We start from the raw sequence: 22,942 nt of genomic DNA on the forward strand, positions 1-22,942 counted from the left end.
TAATGCCAGTTGACAAAAAAAAAGTCACTTTTGTGCTGTTGCCCAAGGCTTCTTTTGTTGACAAAGTAACTCTCTTGATTTGGAAGATTTTGCAGTCGAACTGAAGGCCTGGAGGCTTTCCTGTTTTAAAAGCAAGGGGAAGAGATGCAACTAACATCTGTACATTTGTTTAAGGATGCCAGAAATTTTTTGTGTTTATGCTTTCTTCTCAGAAAATTGTATCAAGAATATTTTAATGGCAGTACAGCCACATCTACTCTTTGCCTCCTGGTAGAAACCTAACATTACAGCTCCAGCTGACATTATTTCCACCTGCTTTAAATGTGTTCATGTGCCTCTAATCCTGTGTGCAGCTTCACATTTGTACCCATTTCCTGTATTTTATAGGCACATGTGGTATGTCGAGGTTTGGAAATGTAAGCCCTCATTTTGTTCTGCTAGTTTTTTAGCATTCATTTTCCCTGGCTATACTTCTTGCTTAAAAAAATCCAAACCAAAACAAAACAAACACCCAAAACAAAAATCCCAAAAAATACAACAAAACAAAACAAAAAAACCAAACCCAAACATTTTTTTCCCCTGTTGAGGTTTAAACAAAACTTTGAGAACTTCCTTGCTAGTTTATATATCTAGCACTTTTATTGAGTGAGTGTGCAGTAATTTGGTGGGTTTACTAAGTAACTTGACAGTTAATGGGATACATCTGTAATAGATTCCAAAATAACCGGCTGCTTAGAAATATGGAAAAGACTAGAATTTTCACTCCTTCCTGTTCTTGTGAGAAATGCCTATGTGCTCCAGCTCCACAGAACTCAAGATTCCATTAAAAATCTAAGTATGCCAAGAGCTGCTACCAGCAATAATAAAACTAATTAGAGCTGACTCTTCCAAACTTTCTATTATATTAGAAAAATATTATGGATTTTAATCTGAAGTATTTAAGAAGCCAAATTAAAAACACACAAACCCATGCATACACCTGGAGCTGCACGGTGGCTTTATGAGGCTTGAGAGCATAAAAAACCCCTCAGCCATGAAAGCAAGAGCCCAGACTTCATTTTCCACAGACAAATCGGCTGCTTTGCGTCAGTGACCCATACTTGTGTGCAAAGGAGAAGTACAGCAACGTCAGTAATCCTTCAGCTGGTGCACCGGGGCCCAGAAGTGTTGGGAACCCTTTGGTGTTAGGGAATGTAGGCTCAGTCAACTGGGGATGGAAGTCTCTAAGAGGAAAACCCTATCCAGCAATCCCATATCCCTGGGAAAATTTCTGCATCTCCTAAGCTGACTTCTTCATGACACTACAGCCAAAAGCTATTTCACCCCTTACAGTAACGTTGATTTTTAGGGATAGCCTGCATTACAGGGAAGCCCGTGGTAGTGTGAATCCATAGGAATGAACACAATGGGGGAGGAAAACCAGACATTCATGCTGGAGATACGAAGTTTGTATCTAGAATCCTGTGGTTCCAGAGGGAATAAAGAAAAGGGAAAAGATGAAGGAAGCTGAGCAGAGCTCTCTTGTGCCCGTGTAATTTTCCCATTGAGGGGGTTAGTGGATCTAATATCTTCACTGCAGCTTAATTACCCTTAATTTGCCAAATTTTAGATGGCTTCAGATAGGTATTTCATGGTAATGAAGACAAAGAGTATTGCTAAGCAGATTAAATGTCCCAGTGCCGTTCATGACACTCATGTGTCTAGACTTGAAATGAGTGTGTCATTTTTCACTTCTTGGGGTTAAAAAGTTGGTAAAAGGAAGATCCACCTCAGATTCCTTCTGCAATTTGTGAACAAATTCTCTATACTGCTTTGCCAAATGTTGTTTAAAGCCCCGACATCTGTCAGTTTATTCATTAGAATTTACCAGAAGGGTAGGAACATAGTGCTAATGTTTATGTTCCAGTTAAGGATCTCATTTATGTTGCTTCACTTAAAAATATCCTCCTCACAGAGAATATAAGTCCAAAGTTGATTTATCAGGTTTAAATTTAAGAAAACTATATTGTCAGAACAACCACACATTCCTTTTTGCACCGCTTTTGAAATCTGTTTCCTATTACCATCTCTGCATCAGACAAATACAACAAAGTTATTTACAGGCTGTGAAAGATACTAAATCTTTTCTGAGTAATATTACATTGGATCACAAATTCTCACTTTTAATAATAATTGACAACAAGCTAAAGCGAAGGATATTCACAATTAGTAACAACAGCACATAATGCTCTTCCAGTGCCTTGTATCTCCAAGACCCGATGCAGACGTAAGCTGCTGAAGTCTCATTAACATTTACTTTGGAAGGATGTTAAGTATTGTTATCTCTCATTTACAGATGGTGAAAGAGGCTCAGTAGGATTGTGAGTTGCCTAAAAAAACTTAGAACAGTTTAATTGCAGAAGCAAGACCAAAACTCTCAAGCTCTTGGCTCCTACTTGTGTGAGAGAGCGAAACACATTTTTAAAAGCATCCTGTGACTTAGGAATCCCAGTTCCAGCACACACCAGGGCTTGAGCAGCTCTGGGGCAGTGCAGCTCCTCAGGGGCGCTTTGGGCTCCCGGCTCCCATTAACTTTGAGTGATTTTGGAGCTCTTGAAAACTCCTTTCAGTCCACGGAGGGAAATGCACAACACCTGTGATTCATAGAAGCGGCATGGAGAGGGAGAGCAGAGGCCGGCAGCGACAGCCAGCTCCACGTGCGGCTCAGCCGCGATTCAGAAGCTGCAGGGCCGAGTGCTGAGCCTGTGTTCCAGGGCTGAGGAGCCGGGGGAGCCGGCAGCAGTGCTGCCAGCTCTTCTCACTGACATGATTTTCTCAGGAGCAGAGCCAGGAAAGATCTTGCTCCAGCCCTATAATAAATTTCAGCTTTGCCTTTGGGAGGAAGCCCTCCTTGCCTGGCCCCTTGTGCCTTGCCCCTACACCTTCAGGAGAAGAGAGCAGCTCAGGTGGGTGCCCATCCCCAGGCTTTCTTCCTGGCCAGCCCCAGCTGCCACGCTGTGAATGGGAAAACTGGGAGCAGGAGGATGGGCAGAGAGCAATGGAAATCTCTGCAGGAGCAGATGTACCAGCAGTGCATTTGTGTGTGTGCAATGGGGATGCATCACACACATTCAAGAATGAAGAACGACAAAGAAGCTAGGGAAGCAGTCCCTCGGGGCTGGAAATGCAAAGTGAGATATATCTGGGCAGCAGGGGCAGGCAGGGGGCAGATCTGGGGCAGGTGAAAGAAAGCAGCATCTCTTGTTGTTAGATGGAGAAGTGCACTGGTGCAAGACAAACAGGTTCCCAAATGAAGCAAAGGCCAGAAGAAGCCATCAATATTCTAATGCCCAAAGACCTGTCACAACTCTTAGTGTTGGGATTGGGATTGGAACTGGCTGTGCAGCTCTCACCCACCTTGCACAACTATGCACACCACAACCCTTGGAGATGAAGAAGTGAAAGGAATTCAGGCTCGAAGGAGGGATCAAAATCATCCCACATACATGTTGGTATCTGGTCTATATCTTGCTGTTACCCAATTTGTTAACTTTTTCCTGTGGAAATACCAGTGTACAGCTGACTGGAAGCCTGGAATAAGAGTGGTTAGAACTGAGGAGGAAAATTTCTTCATCATCAGGAAAGAGACTGTATGTTGCACAAAGTTGATATTGCTTCCCCAGTACACTGCTGAGAAGGGAAAGAAAACCTTGGATTAGGGAGAGGATGCTGAGGCACGTGCAGGGAGCTGGGTGAATGCCAGCTCTGGAGAAGGCAGAGCATCCCTGCAGCCTCAGAGGGGGTGCAGCCCTCCTTTGACAGCCAGACACTGAGCCTTGATTTTCATGGCAAGGTTTTAGACTTGCTTCCTTGGCTATGAGTTTTGGCCTTAGACAATGCTCGAAGGGATGCAGAAACCATTTACAGTACAGTCTCAAATTTGCATCTATGTTTAGAAATGCTCAACAGCTCCATCACATTAAAGCATTTTAGGAAGGTGTATGGCTAAGCAAATACTGGCTGCTAAGAAGATCTTGAGGTAATTCTGAGTAAGGAAGAAAGGCGTCCCTTATGTGGGAAAGACTACTAGGCCAGCTGACCAACTTTCTAGGCCAAACCTCATTAAATTCAAGGGAAAAACAACTTTTAGATGGCCTTGTGCCTACACTTAGAAATTTAATTGAATCTGGAATGGGCTTTATATACCGAGGGACTCACAGCATGAGATAAATTGTTCACTGCAGTGATGGCAAATGCAAGCAGTGAACTGGCCAGCTGGTTCTATCAGGGGTATAGAGAAAATATTCTCAGGATAAATCAGGTAAAATATCTAGATGGTGGAATGTTACTCCAGGGGCCAGGATGAGGAAAGGTTAAGGGTCACTGAGAAAAAAGCTGCTTTTTAATGTCCTTTTTGCTTGAACATGTTAATGTCCCAGAGGCCTATTCTTTACATAATTCTGTTTGCACAAGATGAAGGGGGTACCAGAGCTTTGCCAGCTTCACGTAGCTCATTGCAAAATCCTTGAAAATACTGTTTAAAAATATTTATGCAGCAAAATAAAGCTATTTCACACATTTTGAATCAGCAGCCAGGTTTTAAAATAAACCAATCTGTCCTCAGAAATTAAAAGAAGAAGAAATAAAGATCAAAATTCACAGTTGGTGTAAATTGCCAGACTTTCAGTGAAGTCAATGCAGGGCTGCCAATCTAAACTAACAGAGAAACCAGTCCAGAAATCATGAACGTGGTTTTAAAAGTCTTCAAAAGAGAATTTCCAAAACCTTACGTGGCTGCAGAGTACCTTGCAGAATGATAAAGCATGGCATCAGTCTCCAGGTACTCTAGGACAGAGAATAAATGGCAGCACTAGGACTGAGGAATGTTAATTCTGTTAACACATAATGTTTCAAGAGTAGCAATAAATGGCATGTGTCAATCAATAATTGCTTCTCCATTAAAAAAAATGGCACAATAACTAGAGTCTTCTCATGCTATAATAGTTAAATATTTAACCAATTTAATTTAAGCTAATTGAATAATTTTTTTTTTTTTTTACATTCTTAATATAAATGAATGAGCAAATGTGCAGTGGACTTCCATTTCTCTTCAGCAGATCACTTATCTGAACCATGGAAAATGTCCTTCAGACAGGCTTTGTTTGGTGATATCTCCTCTGTAATCCTTTTTCAGGGCACTGTACAATTTCTAAAGGTGTATCTGAGAGCCAGAAGTTGGAAGCATGCACATCTTCTCTCCCTTTTGGATGTGAAAGGGTGATCTTGGAATCCCAGGAGGGAATATAAACCAATTGTTGGTTACCCTAAGCCATTAAAAGTCTCTCTTTCAGAGAAACTAATTCTGGAGTATTTCTGTTGAAAAACAGACCGATGTTGATGCACAGATCTGATCTTCTCTTACTTCTTCTTCGAGGGTCACTATGACCTCCCCATCTTACCCTCTACTTTATGTTGCATCCTATAACTTTTCATTCCAGTGGACTTCTTGAGGCTGTGAAAAGGAGGGTGAAAACCTGCCCTCAGCACAAAAGGTTGGGTATTTGAAGACAGGCATGGCCAGTGTGCATCTCCCTGTCAGCCACAGGGGTCTCCTCCAGCTCAATACCTCCAGTTCCCCTGCAGGCACACACCAGTGATTGCTGCCATGGCAGGGCTTACACTTTGGCCAAAACCCACTGCTGTGTTCAGTGTGCAACCTGATGGGACCTCATTCCAGGCCTCTGGGTGCTACTATAACATTAGCATTACTGTCTCACAATAATAGCAAGAGTACATGTTTCATGAGAAATGCCAGAGGGCTGGAAAAAGCAGCCAGTGCTGGAAAGGAAACACAAAGATTTTGGCTGAAAGTTGCCCAGTGAACTTCAAGGCAGGCTCCTCAGAGCAGGGGCCATGTCCCTCAGGTGACAGAACCTGGCATAGCCTTGCTGAGTTGATCAGGTCAATCCTGATGCATAAGGATTAAACAAGAACTGACTGTGCTGAATTTTCTTTTTGTTTACTCCAGTGGTTGCCACCAGGCAGCCCAGAGAGGCTTTGCAGGCCTCTCTGAGGGCATGGGAAAATCAGTGTGTTTAGCTTTCCTGGGCTGAGCACTGGGCTCAGCTGGAAGTGTGGACCTTGAGGTTAGCCTTACATCACCAGAGGTGGGCGCATAAGCTACCCTCTGACTTCTACCAGAGCTAAATTTAAATCCTTGATGGCTGGAATGAGTTCTGTGGCAACACAGTGATGGGTTTGAAAGGGAATGAGAGGAAAAAAAAAAAAAAAAAAAAAGGAACAAAAAATCCCCAACAACAACAAAAATGGGAAGAAAACAGGGAGAAAGAGAACACAGCTATGATATGTCAAAAATGGAAAAACAAGACTTCCTTGCAGTCAGCAGTTCAGAACATGGCCTGGAGGGGCACCAAAGGCTTTGTGCCCTTTTTCTCAGCTGGGGAATATCCACCTACCTTTTGTGAGGTGTTTGCACCAGCCTCAGCTGCCTGACTGAGGAGCAAATTATTTCCTTAAGCCTCTGAAGTTTTTAGGGAAGACAAAATTTTGCTCCTCCGTATGTGTGAGGTGCCTAGCAGAGGCAGGTCCTGATCACTAACAGAGACCTCTAAGCATCAGCAAGACAGCTAACAGTGAAGACCTGTTTTTTAGGTCAAGGTCTAACATGGCCATATTGTCCTGCTCATGAGCCACATAAGTTTTACAAGAAAACATCCTTGGGGAAAGATTTATGTATTTGCCGTGAAAAAACCACCAATTCTTCTATTAGATGAGCTTGGACTGCTTCATGTTACAGAAATAAACACATCCCCATAGAAAAAGAATGCAAATATTTGCATTATTTGTAATGTCCTTCAACTATCTGGCTACATGTGCATGATATATTTAATGTGTGCTTTGCAGTAATATGTTTGTTGCATGCTGTTGGATAAAGTCACTAATAGAGATTTAATAGCTGCAGCCCTCTAATTTGCCTTTATCATTTTATCTTTAGCTATAACTAATAATTATAAGAAACATTTCTGTCCCAAATAGTCTCAAAGCAGTTTATTAAGAAGATCTTCACTGATGGCATTCTAGTTTCACAGCGGAGAAAGAAAAGAGAAAATAAAAGAAAAAAAAAAGAGGAAAAAAAAAGAAAAGAGAGAAAAGGACAGTTCTTCTGCTAAAACAAATCAATTAGCTCACGGATTAAATGTTTCTTCAGAAATATAACGACAGGGAGTAATGTTCTCCTTTTTCTTGGAGGAAGTTTTAGGACACATTCTGTTTCTTTAAGTGTAGGTCTTATTTGTTCTTTGGCAGCAGTCCTCTCAAAAATGTTGCTGGTGTTACAAAACTATAACTAGAGGTCCAACACGGGATGCATAAGCAGTTTCTAAACTACAGGTTGGGTCACATGCAAAAAAGCCAGTTGGATTAATGAATAGCATGAGCTATAGTCCAATGCTGGATTCACAAATAGTCTGGGAACCATAGGTCTGATGGATTCAGCATTTAACAGTACCTAGAAACTATAATGTGTCATTTCTCATTTTTAACAAATGAAGAGTACCTATAGTGTTATAGAAAATGAGACCAAAGCTAGATAATTTGTCTATAATTTTCTTTCACTGATCCGTTATTTTTCCTTTACTGTCATTTCTTACCTCCTAGGAACAAATAACAGAAGGGACATGATAAATGGGAAGCTAACCATGAAAAGCATTCCCAGGAATTTTGCCCCAAATACTGAAAAACAAAGATGGAAGTTATGAAACCGAAAAAAATTGGAATATGAATATTATGGGAGAATATTTAACATTTTCTTACTACTTTTATTTTAGACATACTTTAAATTATAAGATGCCTGCATAGAAAGCTTTCAATTGAAAGTTCATTTTTGGATTTGATTTAATTTCTCATTTTCTTACCATTGTTATTATCAGATAGATGCAATAGTTATTCTTTGAATTTATCTGTTGTTATTATTAGTGTTATTTATGATTCTGTGTTTTATTATTGTGACTGAAATGTTCTAAACTCATTAAAATCATTGTGATATTAAAGACAATTTTATTGTGTTACATTTGGTTCAGGATTCAAATGCTATTAATTTGGAAGGGGATTTCTATACAGTCATCCCATCCACCTCATGAAATCAGTATTTCTAAGCAGTTTCAGAATTTTTTTCTGATAATTCTTTACAGTCACTGGTCTGAGTTACAGAAAGGCTTTGATAATGCACTATGAGACAAATCTTGCAAAGCAAAAGGAATGAGTTTAACTGATTTTGGTGGAGATATTACAAACGTCATCATGATTGAATGAATCTTCTAACAGGAACCAGCTGATTTTATAGACAAAAGATCCGATCCTCATTTTGATAAATCTCTTCTTATTTGAATGAAGATTGCAGTATTGGACCCACATGGAACTTGGTCAGAGGCCAATAATGTGCTGTGAATGGAAACATTAGTTTGTGATTAGAAATCTGACTCTATTGTTGTGCAGATTTACTCTAGCTATTGTCCTATAAGAGTGAAAAAGGGCAAGTGAGGTAATTTCCCGCAGTAAGAATTGCTTTTTATCCATGCTCACAAGACCCCTACGTGCTTGTTTACTGCAGTGGCCTGTTGTTCATGAATGGCTGTATGCCTCATTTGCACCAAGTTGGGAGCAATCTGAAAGTGCACATACTAGTCCTATAAGCTCCCCAGGAAGGCTGAGAATCTTGCTCAGATGCTGTCATCAAAATGGGCTTGTGCATGGCAGTCCACGGTAAGTGCTCCAGAAGTATTCTCATGATCTCTGCAAGGAGGGGAATGCTCAGCTGGAAGATGGTAGGACTTCCACTCTTGCACCTCAAAAGGTCCTTCTCAGTCACAGGGGGACCCAGAATTCTGGGTCAAGCTGGAAGACATAATGTGATTAAGTACTCTCCTGAGAGTTATAGGTCAAGTATTTAACATTGTGCAAGACTGTCAGCCCAAAAGTATTCTCTGCTATATGAAGATCTTGGAGAAATATCTCAACTCATGACATTTATGAGGAAATGTGAGTTTTTCAGCTATTTGTCTCTGATGGAACCAAAACTAGGAACAGATTCATCACTGCAAACTGAATCTGCAAAGCTTAGCTCCCAGAGTTAAATGAGCTCTTGCTCTGTGCTTTGGCAACTTCAATTGACAAAGCATGATCAGATACATCTCCACCGTTACTTTACAGATATTGCAGTCATTTCTCACGTTGGATCACAAAACACATGGAACTTCAGTAAATGTGGAAATATCATCACCTATCTTTATTCATTCTATTATCCAATGACGACTGCAAACAGGCATTTTAGTAGTTCTTCAAACCCTGTCAGGAACGTGGATTTATTGAGTTCTGTCCAAATTGCTAGATTTGGATTTAGAAAGCATGCCATCCTCATTAACATGCACTTAATTAATGGCATGGCAAGTCTCTGGAAAAGCTTTAGTAAGTCTTTTGTGTCTGGTTTCTAGAAAGTTTTGTATTAGCAGAAACGTGATAGATCAGATTCAGGCAGCAGTGCATTACACATATTTCTTATGAAATGGCTACTGTTGAAATGGAATCTTCATCAAGCAAGGACATAGCTGCACTCCAAAATCCATTGCAGGATTAGCATTCACCACTCTATTTTCAGATGTGTTCTGGAAAATAATGTGTGTTTTGGCACATATGAGGTCCTTAAGGGGGAAATAAGCTATGTTGTGTGGAGCAGCTAGAGAAAGCTGCATTTAGTGGCATCCAAAATAGAAGTCCATTGGGTGAAGCTAATCTCTGGCTTATTCTCAGGCAGCTGAGTAACCATTTGTATTTTTGTCCTGTCATTTCTCCCTCTCCACTCCCAAAGCTTCAATATGACAAAAGTATTAAGAGCATTTCACTTCCCCTCTCAGAAGAACCTGGATGCACCTGCATGAGGTTGCCTTCTGTGGGTATTAAGTATGAATTCTGAGTTGTCCTCAAGGAAGGACAGGTGTACAAATCCCCAAGTGAAACACCCTGGGAAGCAGAAAGGAAAGCTTTTCATCCTTACCTCCCTACTACTTGGACTCATGAAGCTGAAAATAATTTACCCCTGAGGATTTTAAGCATTTATTTCTGCCACTTATGTACATTTTAATTTTAGGACATTCCTTTGATCATATTTACTTCCTAAAGATACTTTTGGAAGTGATATTATTGTTATATTGTGACTGTTTTGCACAATAAATAAGTTTTAATATGCAGCAAAACGTCAATATTTTTTAATAAACAAAATTTTGATTCTTAGACCAGCAACTTTAATGAATTATAGGGTTGTTGGCTTGTTAAACTATTATATTTTTATTATATTAAATATATTAATATTATATATAATTATTATATTAAAACTTCCAATACTTCCTTTACACTCTACATGTTTATATATGTTTTCAAACAAGATGACAATAACTTCTTGCTTTCTGTAGATCAACATAAGATTATTTTGCCCTCCCTGTGTGATGCTGTTCTCTCTACCACTTCGATTTTGGCTCTGTTTAATACTACAAGAGCTAACATTTTTTCTGATATCACTGTTTAAGCTGAAGAATAGCTGTACTGCTAACAGAATTCTTATGGGTAGGAAAAAAAAGGGGGAAGGTGGCAATTGTCAAGAGCAATAAAAGCGTGCTACAGAATCTTTGTACCAAAAGATGATCTACATTATCAAAGTCCCTGAGAACTCTGCTTTACAGTTTATTATATTTAACAAAATTTAAATATATATACATATAAATATTTATATTCCAGGCTTTTGTTAGTCTCTATGCAACCTTTACAGTAATAGTGTTTTATGTTTTAATTTCCTTAAAGGAAAGTCTTCTTTGAAAGCCATGAATCCTTCAATGTTTTGGAAAGACCTAAATATATGTCAAATATCTGTTGAGACTTATGACTTTTTTTTCATTCACTCAGCAATCATTTAATGTATTATTTTGAGAAACAGCACTATGTGTACTGTAAATAAAATGGGAAAAAAAGGGTATTATCTGATAAGCTGAAATAGCTCTGTCTGTTGGTTAATTATCCAAATACTAAAGAAAAGTTAGGCTAATGATTTCCAGACAGTTGTTATGCCATATCATGTTAAAGCAGCTGTTAACCATATGCACTACTGTAGTTCTGCTTATATTAACCATTATGAAATTGTCCTTGGGGAAAAATGCTCACGTGCTTGCAGAGAACTCTGTGCCCTCTTTTTTAATGAAATAAGTTGGTTATTCTTAGAGCATGGCAAATAATTTGTAACAAATCACTTGGTGATTTTCTCCTGCTTGTGAATGGAGACTGTATTTTCAAAAGCCGCCATGCACCCAAGGAGCTGAAGTCTGGTAGCTGCACTAGAGGAGAGAAAGCACTAGGAGAGCCTCCAAAACCAGCCCTGGTGTCACTGCACCAGTGCAGCACTGATTCTGGTGCTCTCATGGCTTTGGGACACAAGGTCATGTTTCTTCACGTGATACATCCTGCTGTATCAACCCATCAGTTCATCTGAGGCTAACACAGGAATCCCTGACACTGCTGTTTGGCACAGGACTATGGACCTGGCGTGGGATACAGTTTCATCTGACCTTTTCCTTTCTGTCTTTTTGAGAGAGAGAGACGGAATGATCCATAAATTCCTAGAGGCCTGTGGTGGCAAATATCACAGTGATAGCCACCAGAGAAACAAGATCTATGGAGAGAGGCCATCCCTTTCATTAGGCTGACTAGTATCATTGGGGAAAAAAGAGATGAGCTGTGAGGTCCATTTCCCATTTCAGGTCCAAGACAGAAGGAGGGCCAACTTGTGGATGATAGTTCATTGTTGGGGATTTTTTGTGTATTCTCCCTTCTTGTTTAGAGCATAAGGAGATATCACGTATTCTTTATAAGCATTGCCTCATTTTTCTTAAAACATTAAAACTATAACATGATATACATACATCTATGCATCTACTACCAGTTTCATGAATATATGCCATTTTAATCTTCTCAAACTTGCAGAATAATTTATAATCTTGCATCATCCTAAAGAAGGGTACCTATATTAACTCAGGATGAGATGACATTTACACTTATTTTAGGGATATCTGTCTGAATCTGTTACAGCTGCCTTTGTGTCCACAGTTGCATTCACCTTCTGTGTGTATTCAGGCAAATGTTCAGGAAAATAAATGGAGTTCAAGATGAAAATGGTTTTATTGGATAAAGATCACAGAAATGTTTTGTCTTACAATACCTACCCTGGTCAGAGTGTGAATGATTCACATCTCTCTGCCTCCTAATGCCAGATGTTAGAAGAAGAAAGATGACAGGGATATCATGTAAGACATAAGTCATATCCCTTCTATTCAGTGTGTGTAAACCCTGGGTGCTGCATACCAAAAAGACACAGTGGGCACCAGAGGAGGAGAACACCAACAGTGGGCAAAGGTCTAAAATCACATCTTACAAATAATGACTGAAAGGATAGTTTAGTCTGCAGAAGAATCAAAAGGAATTGTGAAAATAGCCTTCAGATAAATGGGGGTAGCAGCAGGAAGAATGAAAAAAAAATTCCTTTGCTCTTTGTGCATAAAAAAGGAGGTAGTTTAAGCAAGGAATAATTCTCTTAGGTAGCAGAAGAGTAAGAATATTTTGTTGTAATAAATAACCAACCATTGAAATAGATTGACTAGGCAAACTATAAAGCCAAATTATCAAAGGGACAAAAAACAGGTTAGAAAGCAAATGGTAGGAATTATGTACATGTATTTATATGCTCTACTATGTTGGAGGTGGATCAGCTGGATAACATCTTAGTGTCCCTTATAGATGCCTTTTCTCTGACCTTATGAGTGATAACTGTGTGATGATGCAAAAAAATAAAATGCCCAAAAATTATATCCTCCAAAATAAGTTTTCTCTCTTCAGTCTCAGTGCTTGACAGTGAATAAACAAAGGATTTTTCCCTTTAAAAAATGTCAGTGTTTTTCCTCCTAAGTGTTGTGATATAGTGGTGTTATACTAGCACAATTCAGTCATCCTCACAATGATCAATAACTTAATTTCACTAGTGTATTATTAGTTTACAGTATAAGTAGATTATTGAACAGAAGGAGCCCACTGATTCAGTGCAGAGAAATATCCAGATGACAGGAGCTTCCTCTGTGTCCTAGTGGATATTTCTGAGGCCAAACAATTTCTCTCAGCAGCACAACCACTTGCTCAAATGTCTGTTCGCGCTTGTGACAGATCAGAAAAAATTATGCTCTGCAAAGAGACCACACCTCTTCAGACAATGACAAACAATTTGAAAATAACTGGTCTGACTGGGTGTCCAAATTGCTGACAGAAAGGAAATGTTCATGTATGCAATGAGCATGAAAGATGAAAGCTCTTCCCTGGTGCTGTTCTTCCACTGAAGCCTTTACCCTGACCTGTGGCCTCACTAGATGACCTGTGAGCAGAGAACAGAGAGAGAATAAGAAAACAGTTCCAACTAAAGCTTATTTTCTGAAGGAAAATCTGCCCAGATGTTGCAGTCACATTTTTTCATATTGTCTGCTAAAAAATCTGTAAAAAGTTAGTAAAGTGATCTGGAAAAATTTTTGCGTTTTGCCTTTTTTTTTTTTTTTTTCCCCCTTTTGGATACAGAAAAACTGTATTAATATTTATAATGCATATTCATGCATTTTTCTCTTTATATATTTGGGTCCACCCAGGGCAAAAACTGTCGGGGTGGGAGAGCTGTGCATGTCTCATTCACACCCCTCCTTTCCTCAGTGTCCCATGGAGTCAAATGGCTATAAGGCCAAAAATTTTGCTTCTGACTTCTCAACTTTTCTTGCTAGGCAGGAATCCTATACAGGCTGACTCTTGCCTTCAACTCCTCCTGGCACAGCTATCACTCTGCATGTGAAGTATTTCATACCTAAGAGGGACTGAAAGTGTACTGGGGCAGTAACCGCTTCACCCCATGAGGAGCTGGAGCGCTAAACACGATACTGTTGGCTAGACTAAGAGCTCTATCCTAGTAAAAATAACTCTCAGAACTCTGTCCACATGTCTGTTGGTCCATTAGTCTTGCTTATCTCAGAAACTAGGCAGAGACTTTTTTCAGATATTTCCCATGGGCAAAGAGCTTCATACGATCAGTTTATGTGGAGATGCTGCTTTAAATTACCTTGATCCTGCAAAATCATGTGGGTTTTAATCCATCATGCCTTTTTCATAGTTTAATCTAAAAAAAAGTGTGCTCCAATCCTTTTCATCCTGTCCTTCAAACTCTTTACCAGTGCAATGGCCTGCTGTGGCTGCAGCCCAATCCTGGCTGGAATAAGTCTTAATTAGCTGCCAATGATGTCATGTCCATGTCTGTGTTAAAGGCACAGGACGAAGTATTTGTCCTTATTTAATGTACTGTAGAAATTCCATTTAGGGATAGCATTAAGACACTTCAGAGCCAATCTTGTATTTCTCCCGCAGTTGAGACGCTTGGCCTTCAGCCTTCTGACACTACCCCAGTTGTGCTATAACGCTCCAGAAATACACTGCCTGTTGCGTTTTATTGTTCATGTGAAAACTGTCCAATTCCTTGTCAGTTGACAAGGGAGGAGCGTTGCAGTGAGGGATTGCACAGCAGTGTGTCTGGGAGCGATGTTATTTCACACCAGCAGCAACCTTTCAGTGTTTGCACGGCGGCCCAGTAGAGCCTTGGTGCTCTTGCCACAGAGCAGAGAGCAAACCCCATTGTAGTCATTCTCTCTGCCAGAGGAGACTAATGCATGCTGCCAAATATCTCCCCTCAACACATTTATTGAACATTAAACCAGCAGAATAGCATTGAATGAAGTCCAGTAATTTTATAGGATATATTTTAGTCACTAGACTTTGAAGACTAGTCCAATGTTAATTATAAAGTTTCTGTGTCTGGATAACATATTGTTAACAGTTATTTTGTAAGTGCTAATGGCAAGATGGAAGATTTCCAATAGTTTTATTGAGGAAGTGGCAATTAAAATGTTGAGCACTGCAACATACATACAAAATAAAAATAATCCTGCCTACACAGCACTTTGTGTCTAAAAAAACACCCCAAACCAGAAAAAACAAGGAAGAATATTTTCTTTTGAAATAAACGCAACCATTTTATTTCTAAAAAATTTTGCTTTTGGGAAAAAACCCAAACGTTGATTTACTTGCCAACTTCAAATGTCAGAAGCCTTGAACAAGTTTGACATTGTTTAAAAGCACATCGTGAAACTATTAGAAAGCTAAGACAAGTTGCTATGTTATGTTTTTCCACACTCAAAGAGCAACAATGTGTTCTCAGTTTGAGTAATTTCTTTTAGATTAAGGGAAACAAAACAAAAAAGAACAAAAGCAAAGTGTTCAGAAGAGTGTGTGTAAATGTCTGCACAGGACAGCTTTTATTGTGTGAATGGATAAAGGTGCTACGTAAGCACTGCCCCACGAGGTCAGATGGGCACACTGATGCTCCCCTGCCTACGTGCAACAACATTAAAAAGAGGACTACCTACAGCTCTGTATCAGCCGTCAGTCAGCAGGTTCAACACAGATTTTGCTTTGCAGAGCAAATGGCTACCACTTGCTGAAAAAAGGAGTCTTGAGAAAAGGTGGGATCTAGACTTGAGCAGCACGGGGGCTGGCTGCTGGTGTGAAGTTGGTCAGTGTGAGGCACTTAATCCCTGCAAGCTGAGCAGGAGCTGGGCTCCAGCCATTTGAGTGGGTTTAGGTTTGCTTGCAACATACCTGTTTTAATCTAAACCTGCTGCAGTGGGCAGGTTTTAAGGCCCTTCCTCAACACTTTTCCAGACAGCTCTGTTTCCAGACAGCCTGGTAAGGCTGGATTTCACATCCTCTTCTGGGAGCCAAAAGCTGCTCTGGACTCCCAGGGCATGTCCTCAGCTCCCTTGGCAGACCCAGAATTGGATTTTGGGGCTCCTTGCAGTCCCTGGGCAAGCTGCAGCTGAAGCCATTCAGCTTCCTTTAAAGTTCAAAGCTGTGATGCATCAGTGATGTCTGGCTGGACACAGAAGAAATATGCTAATGTAGATCTAAAGTAGCTCAATCCTGCTGACCTCCTGTGAGAGCCAAATTTTTTTTCAACAAGCTTTTTTAAAAAGCTACTACCTCCCCTCTGTGGTGCAAAGCTGTCTGAGTGCATCTTACAGAACATTGTTTGAGGGCTCAACACCTCTGAGCACTGGGGAAGTTTGACTTCATACCTTGCATGATGTACCTCAGCTGCATCTCTCATCCAGCAGTAGTCAGTCTTTTTAATCCACAGCCCCCTTTCTAATTTTTTCAGGAAATATTCTCATCACCAGGAATATAAGGATTCTGGCAGGAGGAGGTTGTCTGTTTCAGTTGCAATTTCCAGGCGCTTTCAAAGTAATGTAGAACTTCCAGCTGACCTTCAGGCTGAGACCCGTCGCACATCTGAAAGGCACCTCAAATCTTTTCCTTGAAATTGCTAACCTGTCTGATTTTAGACACTGAATTTAGCCCCAGAGGAGATCCCTGGGCTTGCTCTCAGCAGGAGGTAGGCTAGTCCACAGGCTGTGGTCTGGAGCCTCCTGCCAGCTCTCATGACCACCTCCTACATAGAAATGTGGCCAGATTTTCCTTCTGAGGGTCCTTGGCCCAAACTGAGCCACATGGACATGAAACTCTCACCTCTGCTTCTGCTGTTATGGAGATCTGCAGGCACATCACCTGTCAAACACGTGCTTCCTGAAGAATAGCTTTTAGCACCAGTTTTAGCAGCAGGTTTTGTGAGCACTGTTGAAGTTGATGAGTCCTGAACGGGGCAAGGGCTGGCTGTCCTGGTAGAGTCAGACAGAGTGCCCTCAAAGGACACTTCAGCTCATCCCCGGGCTGCACAAAGGGACCAACCAGTATTAGCCATTATATGGAAAACCCAGTAGTGATAAAAGAGCACTTTGGAGATCTTCAGCTGTAAAACTTGCCACAGACACTTTTTTAATCAATCCAAGCCTTCTCTATAACTTGATAAAAGATTTATTAGGTGAAGGATAATAAATATGTTGAAATGAAAAGTATGGAAAATAAAAGTAATGTACCTGTAAATGGTCTGCTATGCTATACTGAGCTGAACTAAATAAGACCCTGCCTGGCATAAGTTGCTGCATATGAAATATCTAAAAAAAAAAAAAAAAAAAAAAAAAAAGCAGGGTATAATGACTGAGTAAAATCTGTGTGCTAAAGAGCAGAATTTTCTGACCACTGATGCCTCTGTTCCTGAAGCTGTTTGTCCAGGGTCTCTGTTAGGTTAGGAGTGGACTTTGAGGTGTTAGGTATTAGCACTTGTGCTGTTGTTCACAAGAAGTCACAGTCAAACTGCTGCTCAAGATCAAAAGGCAGCAGACTCTGATCGGGAAACACAGTGGAGCAGGGGCTGGATACCTTCTGTGAGTGGTTAAATGATCCATCTGGTAACTAATGGGACCCTGACACTGTGAATTACTGTTATTAAGAAAGTTAGGAACACCTGGAGAGAGCACAGAAACTTTCCAGGAAATGGTTATACTGGTACTTTTGGTGTGGCCTAAGTAGTGATTTAGAGGCAATGTGCTTGAAAGCATCCTTGCTGTACCCTCTGAAAACTGTGCCAGGACTGAACTGCTGAATGAAGAAAGAAGACTCTAAGAGAAAAATTCACTATTCACAGACAGACTTCTCTACTGATGACGTTAGAACTTTTCACTGAGAATATTTCTCTCAATAGAGAATCATCTCCAGAAAATGAACATTTATTTTCATTATTCTGTCATCTAAAAATGTCAGCAGTGCTCTCTATGACATCTCTGTTTGTCAAGACATATCTATTCTATAGGGAGACCAGTGAAAACACTTCACACCAAGTAAAATGTTCATTTGTGTGATCTGTTAACACCATCTCTTTATTATAACTACACTCTTCAAAGGCAGTATATAATATCAAATAGGCTCATTAGAAAACAGTATCTCATTCCTGATTAGCCTCTACTCATGGAGAAAAGGTTGAGGATGGGGTTTTTTTGTGTGTGCTTTGTACAGGTTTTGGGGTTTTCTTCCATTGCACTCCAGCTTAAAATGAAACAATGCTAGAACAGAGGTCAAGAACTTGGAAGAACTCATTCAAGCAGAACCAGGTACAGCTTGATTCAATATCGATATTTCATATGTTCTGAGATTGTGGTTCAAACTACAAGATAGCAGAACACTGTTTTTATAGCTTTCCATCTGTGAGAAATTATTTCTCAAAGCACTTTGTATGAACAATCTAACAGATATTCATTTTTGAGATCATATATTCTGCTAAGTGGGATCTTTTTGATGCACAATATGGCTGTGATAGTAATTTTAAAACTAGAGAGAGAATTTTAGAGCCACATTCATAAAATAAAATCTTGCACACAAAGTTATTTTCCATGATGCATTAACTCCTCCTTTTCCAGACGTTTGTAGGAAAGTAATATACTAAATACTATATACTCATGGATCAATGCAATAATCAAAAGGAGATGATAAAGTTTATATTTAACATGCCCTTCCTTTTAAAATATTTTCTTGTTTATTTCAGGGCATAAATACAAATTCTTTAAGAACAGCTAGATTTGATAGTGTAGCACTAAAAACATTTTGCATTGATGCTCTTATAAATATGATGCAGTTGTAGCAGACCACACACCTGGCATTTAAGGCATTTTGGAAATGTTGGAAATCAGTTTCATCTACCCAGAATTCAGGAACATCTGAGACTGCCTGTCTTGACAGGTCGGGCTGGAACCTGGAACCTTGTTTTCTCTGGCCAACAGGACACTAGCATGGCCACTGTATCCCATGCTACTATCTTTGATTTTCCAAACCTGATGAGCAGGAACTGATTTAGAGTAGGAATGACTGGTGGTGGCATTGGTTACAAATCTGTAGCCAGTCTTGCCACATACCTTTGGACTCACAGTGAGGATTCTTAGCTCACACTACAAATGCCACCATACACTTGGTTTAATCTTACCATCTTTTTGCTGTGGTGACAAGAAATCTCTGATGACTTTGTAGAAGCCACATTGCTGACCCACCCGTCACTTCAGTTGCTTATGTCAGGGCTGAATTTGAAACTCTGTGTCAGATATTATGCAGAAGAACACGGAACTTCTGGATAAGACAACCTTTTCTGGCCTTACCATCCATGACCTTGTTGAACTACAGAACAGAATTATATTGAGGTTTCAGCAACTATTGTGTTCACCATTATCCTGCATTTGTGGCTCTTCTCTGTTTGTCTGCTCTAAAGCTTTCATCATTCACCTCTGTAGCCTCTCAGAGTCTTCTGGTATGAAAAGACAGTGACAAGACAATATGTCTCATGGTGTCTTTTTCTTCCCTTGCTGCAAGTACAGGTCTTGACTGAAATATCAATTGACCATGGCCTATCACCAACCTCTGTTCTCTTGTTCTTCACACTTGAAGTCTCATATGTTCAAATTTTGAAAGAGAAGAAATCTTGCACATGTTCTAAAGGTCACAAGTCGCTAAATGGAGGTCTAGCTTTCACCTCCCCTAGAAGCTACTTCCACAGTAGGATCTCTTGACAACAAGGGCTATTTTATCTACTGTTTTGGTAGCTGAATTGACCTGGAAAAGTGCAGTTGTCTTAAGGGTTCTTGGACACTTTAAAATAAAAGCAAAATATCAACAGTAAAATCTAACAGCAAACACTATATTAAATAGCTAAGAACAAAAGCAATAGTGAATGAAAGGATCAGTTCACAGGAAGGAAGCCCTTGAGATTCTATATTGTTTCAGGAGAGAGTAACTGGAGTCTTCAGGACATAGAAGCTCTCCACTGCTGTTGTGTTAAATCCCAGTTTTGAAGACTGATGGCTCTCATTCAGAGAAAAAAATCATGATATGGGCACTCAGAAGGTTTAACAGGGTTTCTCTGATAATGTGGTTGATATTCAAACCTTCATTCTTTTTCTGTCTGTCTAAAGACTCTTTCCCCGTGTGACCGTGGTGAGGGGGTGCCTGCTGTGTGCAAACATGGTATAAAAATGGCATCAGCTTGAGTGTGGGGTGTGTGGAGTGTTGAACATGGCCATGGCATTAAGCCCCAGGTCACCTTTATGATTTAAAACTATGAGATCAGTGAAGTTATTCCTTGAAGGAATAACTCCATCAGATAGCAGAAGGGGCTTCCCCTGAAATAGTCCCAACAATGGCAGCATTACTGGGTACTAGGGCCTCTTTCAGGAGAAGGAAAAGATACATTTTGAAATGCATGGGGACACCTTTGATATTTCTCCTTCTCCAGATGACCAGACATCTGGAGGAAATCAGAACAAGTCAGCTTAGATCCAACTGTGAAACCCTTCATATAGATCTCCATTACAGGAATCTTTGAAATTTCTAATCTGAAGAGTCTGCTTTGTTCAGTCTGAGAATAGAAATGAGCCAGGACTGAACATGAGCACAGTGAAACAGGCTTTGTAGATCTCAGAAAAGAACAGATAAGATAAAGGGTGTTTTGTACAAACATTTAACTCTGGAGATGTTTGCTCCAGCCTCTAACTCTCCATTACAGAGAATTGCAGAGGTTTGGAATGGCACGACAAGTGCAATGTGTGGACGCACCGACATTTTCCAGTGGAGGATATTAGAAATGGAGAGAAATTAAAAACTCATATGTCGGTTATAACTTCAAACATTTCAACAGGATAACTACATGCAGAGTCCTTAGCAATGCTGTGCAACATTTTTTTTGAAATTTATACTCCCTAATGTACTTGTAAGCAGGGGGAGTTCAAACAGCAATCAGCCAAAACTCAATAGGTATACTCCATCTGAATAGATTTTGCTTATAGTTGCCCTCAAAGCAGCATAATTTCTTATACTGCTTGGAGCTGATATCAAGGTTGGGCCTATGCCAATTATTTGTTAAGCCTTCTGTCTTTATTTTATAGCTTCTATGATATAACTGACCAGCTCACAGAAACATCTGTTGCAGGCAAAGGCAAAGAACACTAAAATCCTATCAATGCTTAGATGATCACTTTGTCCCTTTTCTGCCATCGTTTTTGCCTCTGAGGGTGGCCTCAAATGCAGACTATACAATTCTGAAATGTCATTGTGTTCATTTTGTAGAGGTGGGAATCTATTGTTCATTTAATCTAAGTTGATCTTTGTTAGCTAAGTGTACAATTAAATTTACAGCATTTAATGGAGATCTGGGTGGCTTATAGCACCAACTTCTCACTTCTAAGCATAGAGTTAAAGTTCAGCCAGAGGTCTTGCATAATATGAGTTTTCAGGGATTTTAGCATAGTCCCCACTGGAGCGTTATCTACAACACAAACAACTATACATCATTTGGCAATTCTGGACAAAATTTGATTAGGAGACACTCTATTCTAGCTAATTTTAACATATCGAAGAGTGGTCTCCCTTTGCACAGCAGTTATTTCTGGCAAGACCTGGAATTGTTAATGATGAAGAGATTTGCCATACTACTAGCCTTCAAGCCTATCAAATTTGGCACTTCTCTTAATAAATCTATAGCATGATATTTCACCTAAAACATTTTATTGAAAGGTGAGTGATCCAGTGCCAAGGAGATCTGAATCTCTTTCTCAAAAAAAAAAAAATCCTTTGGCTTTCATTATGTTTTATAGGTTTTATTTAACCCAACACTGCCTAGTGCCTTCAGTTCCATGTTTTCAAAACACCTTGTAGTGAACAACAGCATTTTATAGAACAGTGTCCCTTCCTCAGCAAAACTATTCCACATTTTAATAATGGGCTTCATTTTGCTTAAGCTTGTGTCGTAATTGTCCAGTCCAAGCAGGCTCCTCCTCTAGTAAATGGAATGGCCAACCTCTACTGAGGGACTCCTATACCAACTTCCTGCAAAAATGCTCTCTTCAAGGTTGTCTGTTCACTGAGGTCATAACCTTAAATGCTGGAAACGTTCAAATCCAGTTTAAAAACAGTTCAAAAATCCATTATGCCAAAGAAGACACTGCTAAGAGATGTTTTTCAAAGACCCATTCAGGTACACATTCATTCAAATCAATAAAATTCTCCTAAACTATAAAAAATCAGATGAACAGTTTTCCTTTTCAAGAACTTGCATGAGAAAACAAAAGTCTGTGGAGCATTGCACTGTGCTGAATTTCCCCCAGTTTCTGGTTGCAAAGGAACTTTCTGCCAAGCAAAGTCACAGAGACTGATTTGAGCAGAGTTCAACTTCAATCGGTGTCAGCAAAAGTGGGAGCAAGAATTTACTTGGGCAAGTGCAGTTGTAAGGAGACAGAAATCTTTCAAATGCCTTAAATTCCTTCTTCTCGACTCTTTTGCTAAATACGAGCTGTATGTCAACTTCATAATGATATTCTGAAGTGTTTTAAATTGGAAATTTAAAACCTGGGACACATGAAGCCCTGCAGAACTTCTGTGCCTCTTCCCTGTGTACCTGCTGCCATAAAAAAGGCAGCCAAAGCCCTAATCCTTCAGTAAAATATTTCCATGCTTTTTTCCAATGTTGTTGTCCCCTCTCTTTTCCTCCATCTATTCAAAGTTCTTCGTATTTTACCTTCCAAGTCCTCCTAAATATCAGCCTTTTGCTATATGGCAGTTTATAGCACACACTTAACCATCAGCTTTGCTATCAGCTTTTTACATGGCTTTTATTTTTTGTGGAACTGAATTTGCTAGCTTCTGGTCTTAAATAGGCTATTATTGAATTAGATGAGTTTTTAATTTTGTTTTCTCGTAGTAGAAGTAGTTAATCTTTTTCTGTTGGCTGTTAGCTGATCTCTAACAAGGCAAATGCAATTTGTTTCCCAAAGATTTGGTTCTAGGGGTCTTCTTTTCTGTTTCCTTTAATTCTGTCTGTATATATTATCACACTGAACAT

The sequence above is a fragment of the Sylvia atricapilla genome, chromosome 3 (genome assembly GCF_009819655.1).
Source record: "Sylvia atricapilla isolate bSylAtr1 chromosome 3, bSylAtr1.pri, whole genome shotgun sequence".
Taxonomy (NCBI): domain Eukaryota; kingdom Metazoa; phylum Chordata; class Aves; order Passeriformes; family Sylviidae; genus Sylvia; species Sylvia atricapilla.